Here is a 6,110-nt window from a genome sequence, read left to right as displayed (position 1 = left end):
GTTTGTATTTCTGGCTTCTTAGCTCTGCTGGGGGAGAGACCATGCTAAGCTGCCAAGGCATTTGGCTATAAATGTAATTAAGATGCCGTCTTTGCCAACAAAGCTCACGGCAATGGAGTTATATTCATAAACCCCTGAAATATGATTTTAAAATGATGTGTTTATGCACTTATGTAAGACAAATAGAAGTGGCATGGTCTCTTCAGAGCAGGTGATGTGCTGAGCTTGAACCTGGAGGGATGGAGAAATGGTCACTGAGTGCAGCCCCACCCGTTAGCATTTCCGACTGAGGAGGCCAGTCTCATACTCAACAGCTTTCAGCACCATGTGCTTCTTGACCGTATATGAAATAATAGTGTATCTTGCACTTATTGGTATCACTGCAGTTTAGTAAAAGACACAGTGGAAGGCTGGCTTAAGAAGCAGGCTAAAGAAGGAGGCAGGGAGTGACCTTTATTCTGTAAATATGGACAACCTATGATGGTTCATACTCAGTGGAGGGCAAGGATCAAGAAAGTTCTGACTACAGTGACTTAGAACTTAACACTTAGTAGAAGTACTTAGAAGGGAATCATAATTCAGCATAAGCCAGGAAGATGCACCTTAGATGGGAGCAAAGCTTGGGAGGTGCTCAGAAGGCTGCATGAGGAGGCAGTAGCCCTAGGTAGCAAACACTAAGAACCAAGAGCCTTGAAACTTCCTCAAAAATGTTACCAGCTCTTAGATCAAAGATGTCCCTTGTCAAGCTCAATTGTCCACTGTGTTCTTCCTTCTCTCGCTGTGACAAAATACCTGACATAAACAACTTGAGAGAAGGAAATGTTTGTTTTGGCACATAGTTTTAAAGAACTTCCTCTATGGTCACTTGGCTCTGTTGCTTTGGGACTCTGGTACCCTATCCCATTGAAGCACGGTACCTCAAAGACCTCATTTCCTCCCACTGGGCCACATCTGCTAAAGAGTCCACCACTTCCGTGGGATGGAGTCCAAACCTTCAACACAGAGGCCTGTAGGGAATGTTCAAGACTCAAACTATGGCTTTTGTTTACTTGCATAGTCCCCATATTTTCACCAGGTGCTGCTCTGGGCTTCTACAGCGAGTACAACAGGCATAGATGCTGCCAGTGTAGGGTGGCCATTGTAGTAGCATCACACAATGATATATAACAGAAAACTGTCCCAAGTTCCAAAAAGGGAAGATGGGGGCTAAGAACAGGGCTCAGTGGTAAAGAGCACTTGTTGCTCTTGCATAGGGTCAGTTTAGTCCCCAGTCCCCAGTCCCCATAGGGTGGCTCACAGCTGCCTGTAGCTCTAGTCCTGGGGGTCCAGTGCCCATTCTCACTTCCATAGGTACCATGTATGCATGAGATGCATACACATACATACATGCAGGTGGGCGAAACACTCATCCATTTTATATATATTCTTATATACACATGTTTGTTTTTATAATTTTTATATATTATATATAATTATATATATTCTTTTTTAAAGGAAAAATGGGAGCTGGAGAGATTTCTCATGGCTCAGCAGTTAAGAGCATTGGCTGTTCTTCTAGACTTAATTCCCAGCACCCCCATAGTAGCTCACAACTGTCTGTAACTCTTGCTCTGAAAGATCTGGCACCCTCACAGACAAATGCAGGCAAAACACCAATGTACATGAAATAAAAGTGAATTATAAAAAGGGAAAAGTACAGAGTACCATGGGCAGGAGATGGGCCTAAGAGTGAACCTGGTTCAGATAGAAACTGGAAACCTAAAAGATGAGGTGAGTTAATTAGGAAGAGACTGGGGAAGTCATCCAGACAGACCCTAAGTTCCCTGATGGCCACTCTGTCCCTGCATGCCTCACTCAGGCCCGTTTGGAGGAAGTGCAATTACCACACCCCAAATACACTGACCCGAGACTAAGGGTGGCCCTGATACTGTGTCTACACGCCCTACAGATAGTTCCAACCACAAAAGTCGCCTCTCCCGGTCACTGAGTCCAGCTAGAGGCTCACCTTAGCCACTACAAGACACAACTCGCTCTCGTCACAGGCCCGAGTCCTAGGGGTCATCCCGCCTGTTGCATTCCTGATGACTGGTGGCCCACAGCAGCTGCCTAGAGCATGGAAGGCTCTGCCTCTCTCGTGTGGTCCTTTCTCTGCAGAACCAGGCCAGAGGAAAGTAGTTAACTCCCTGAACCCCTGTGTGTCTTTTGGGGTGATCTCCCATTTCAGTCCCTTTTCTCATCTCTATGGCTGCTGACCTAGTTCTTCCTGGCCCATGTGCACCTGAGTCAGGTGTGCTGTGACAGCAAGCTGATCTGTCCCTCTCCAGTCCAACCTCTCCACCCAGCATGTCAGAGCTGAAACAATTGTAAATTCCGCTTCACTACCCAACAGTGCTTTGGCAAGCCTCACTGTTCTCCAGCCTACCTTCCCACTACCACCACTACACTGACGTTTGCTGGAGTCCAACAAAGCTGTATTGTGACTCGTGCCCTGTCATCCATGTCCTTGCTCAGGTTGTCCTGCTTGCTGACTGAAAATGTGTGGCTCTGTCTCCAGGTCTAGAGTAGCCAGCCAGTCCTTTCCTTCCGAGAATCCTAGCATGTGGCTCTTCACCGCAGTTCACGTGCTCCGTGGCTTCACTTTCTCCCACTTCCACCAGGCCAATAGTTCTTTCAGGGCCAGAGCTAGCCAGTGTTGCTGTCAGCACAGAATAAGCACAGGTGATCTTCTCTCCTGGTATCCTGTATCCTAGTGGAGCAGCAGTAACCAGAAAAGGGAACAGCCAGCCAGGCTGGGACAGAGCAGAGCCACCATCTGAGCATACATGTGGTGGGGTCTGCAACCTCTGAGTACCATAAGTTAGCCCTTCACCAGGGGTCTTTCACCAACGGGCCAGACAAGATTTTGACCTAATAAAAATTACAAGCCAGGGAATTGAGGCTCAGCAGCTGCGGGGAAACTGAGAAACCAAGGGCCAGTAGGCATCTCTGTCTGCAAGTCTCTGAGCTAGCTCTTCCACTGGGGGTACATGACTCCAAAATGCTAGTCATGGAGCCCATGCGAAGGGCAGAAGTGGTCCTTTGTCCTTCAGAAGTTCCAGGTTTGCTGTGAGGTAGCACATGCTGGTGTTCCCTTCATATGCTCTCCCCCCCACTCTCCTCTTTCATCCCCAGGAAGCACAGCTTGTGCCCCCCTCCACCTGCTTCCTCTTATACCCAGCGTACAGCTCACTATGGGGAGCAGCAGCTGATTCTCTTTCAAACTCTATCTCCAACATAATTTCTTCCTTAAGCATCCCTCACTTCTTACCATGTCCATCTAATTATACCCTCAATAATACAATAGCCACTAGCCCAACTGCCCACCATCCATTATAGACTTCCTTGCTACCCAGAGGCCAAGGGCTTCCTGTTCCTTACCTATCCCAGGAAAGGTACGCACTAAGTATGCTAAGACTTGAGGACTCTTGGCAGGGCAGGGGGGAACCAATAGTTCCCACAATAGCCACCTGAGGGAGTCCCAAAGATCCTTCTTGGAACCAGGATGGGGATCACTTGTTTTAGGGAGGGAAAGCATTTTTCACATTCATATTCAGCCAGCCTAATCTAGCAAAGAGTTCCTAAGCCTCCGTCAGGTTTCAATCTGATATGTTCTAACCTGAAGGGTTCCAAAAGCAGAAATAGGGTCTGGGGAGATGGCCAAGTGAGTAAGAGTGACTGTTACGCAAGCATAAGGACCTGAGTTCAAATCTCCAGCACCCACATAAGAGCTGGGTGTGGTCACATGTGCTTGCGTTCTTAGTGCTAGGAGTGAGGAACAGAGGAAGAAGGACTGCTGGGACTTGGTGGCTGCCTAGCCAGAAAACAGTGAGCTTCGGGGTCACTGAGAGACCTTGTCTCAACAAAATAAGGTAGAAATCTATTGAAGAAGATACACAATGGAGGAAGATACCTGGTGTCCTCTTCTGGTCACCACACATGCACTCACAGGAGTGTGCACCTGAACGTGTGTGTACACGCACCCATAAGCACACATAGCAACTGTGAAAAAGAAAAGAAACACTGTGAGACACTGGAGCCTCTCATTGCTGTATGCGCCTCTCTTTAGCACTGCTTAGCCATTGGCTGGAAGGCTCCACATGATGGTTGATGGCCAGCAGAGATTTCCCTTAGCCAGGAGGCTGGGTCACATCAGCTCAATGGGTGGAGAGAATGTCATCATGTCCTGAGCAGAGACACAAAAGCGGGAAGAAGGTGAAAGCACGCTGTCTCCCAGTGAGTCCTTTGAGATCCTGGAACAAAGCTTTGTTCTTCATGGGAGGAGAGAAAGCTTTAGCTTTAGTCAAAGGAAACTGGAAGGAGCAATGCAGCCCTTGCCTTCAAAGAGTCCACATACCCACCAAAGAGATGAGCTGCCAAAGAGCCTAAGTATCCCTCCTCTTATGCTCAAGGATGGGTAACTATGAAGCTGACCTCAAACATTGATCAACACTGGCTTGTATAGCATTGTATTGGTATGCAGCCACAGCTGTTCACCTGTGCATTTTATAGGCACCCTTTGCCACCGTGGCAAAAGTGAGTCTGGCCCCAAAATTCTGAAATATTTTTGGTCTCCCTTTCACAGTAAAGATGGATAAACTGCTGCTTAATTAAGATGCTTTTAATCCCAGCACCTGGTAGGCAGAGGCAGGTGGATCTCTGTGAGTTCAAGGCCAGCCTGGTCTACAAAGAGAGTGCAGGACAGCCAAGGCTAACACAGAGAAACCCTGTCTGGGGGAAAAAAGACTTATAGGACAAAGGACACTCAAAATGTTATGGGGGGGGCATTGGAAGGATTTCAGAGGAGTAAGGGGAGGGGAAAACATGGTCAAAATATATGAAAATTTTTACTTAAAAAATATAAAAGATGCTGTACTCCATTGTGTAAATCAACATCAGCTCACACATATCAGGACTGCTGGTATTCATGGGCAAGGGTAATAGTTCAGGATTTGTGTTACAAGCATGAAGAAGTAAGTTTAAAATCAGCCAGGGATGCTGACACACACTTGTTATCCTAGATCTGCTGAGGGAAGGACAGATGGATGCCTGGGGTTCACTAGCCAGCTAGTCTACCCTAAATGCCCTCAAAGCCACTGAGAGACTCCTTCTCAAAAACCCAGGTGGACAACAATAGAAGATTTATAACATGTATGTACATTTTTATGCAGACCAGAGGGCATACATATATACTCCCACACACATGTACCCATGCAGAAGCACAGGTGTTGATAAGCTTTGGAATACTTTGTCCACTGCTGAGTTATGCTGTAATCCAACAATCCCACCTCTGGATACATATCCAAGGAAACTAAAAACAAAATCTTGAGATATTTGTAGACCCAGGTTCGTAGCAGCTTAATTAAAATAGCCCTAAAGTGGAAATAGCCTGTGTTCATCAACAGAAGAATGAATAAACCAAATGTGGTACATGTGCAATACAACGATAGGCATTCCTTTAAAAGAAGAGACTTTAGACATGTTACGACGCAGACGAACTGTGGAACATGTAGAGTGAAAAGCTAGTTGCGAAAGAACAAGTCACCTATGATTCCACTTCTGTAGAACAGCTGTGATACTGAGTAGGCCAATGCTGGTGGCAGGAGCTGGGGAAGAAGGACAGATCCAGTACACTTGTGTTTGGATGCTTGAGCAAGTGCAAGGAGAGAGGCAGAGCCGAGGCCAGGAAGTAAAGGAAGAAGTACAGTTATCTAACCTAGGGGACTGATGTTAAGTGTAACGGGGTGACAATGTCATTTGAGGAGTGCTCTGACACTAGAGTACACAATCCTTGGCTGCATGTTAATTGCATGTAGGACTAAGGAAGAGGGATGAGGCTAAGCTATCTGGGAGCATCACTCCGAGTATTTGTGCTTAGTGATGCCTTTAAGTAGACTAGGCACCCATAATGGGACAGGATTTGTACATTGGCAAAGAAGAAGTCAAATTCCTAGCCTTGCCAAGTTTGCTGAACCTGGGAGTCTCTAGATATAAGAGTCTAGAAGACAGGAGAGGTAACTGCAGCGCGTTGGCTTGTTATTGCAACTTGAAGCTGTGGGAGTGTAAGCGGATGA

This window comes from Acomys minous (genome assembly GCF_964271855.1).
Source record: "Acomys minous genome assembly, chromosome: 7".
NCBI classification, from domain to species: domain Eukaryota; kingdom Metazoa; phylum Chordata; class Mammalia; order Rodentia; family Muridae; genus Acomys; species Acomys minous.
Note: the sequence above shows the minus strand (reverse complement) of the source record.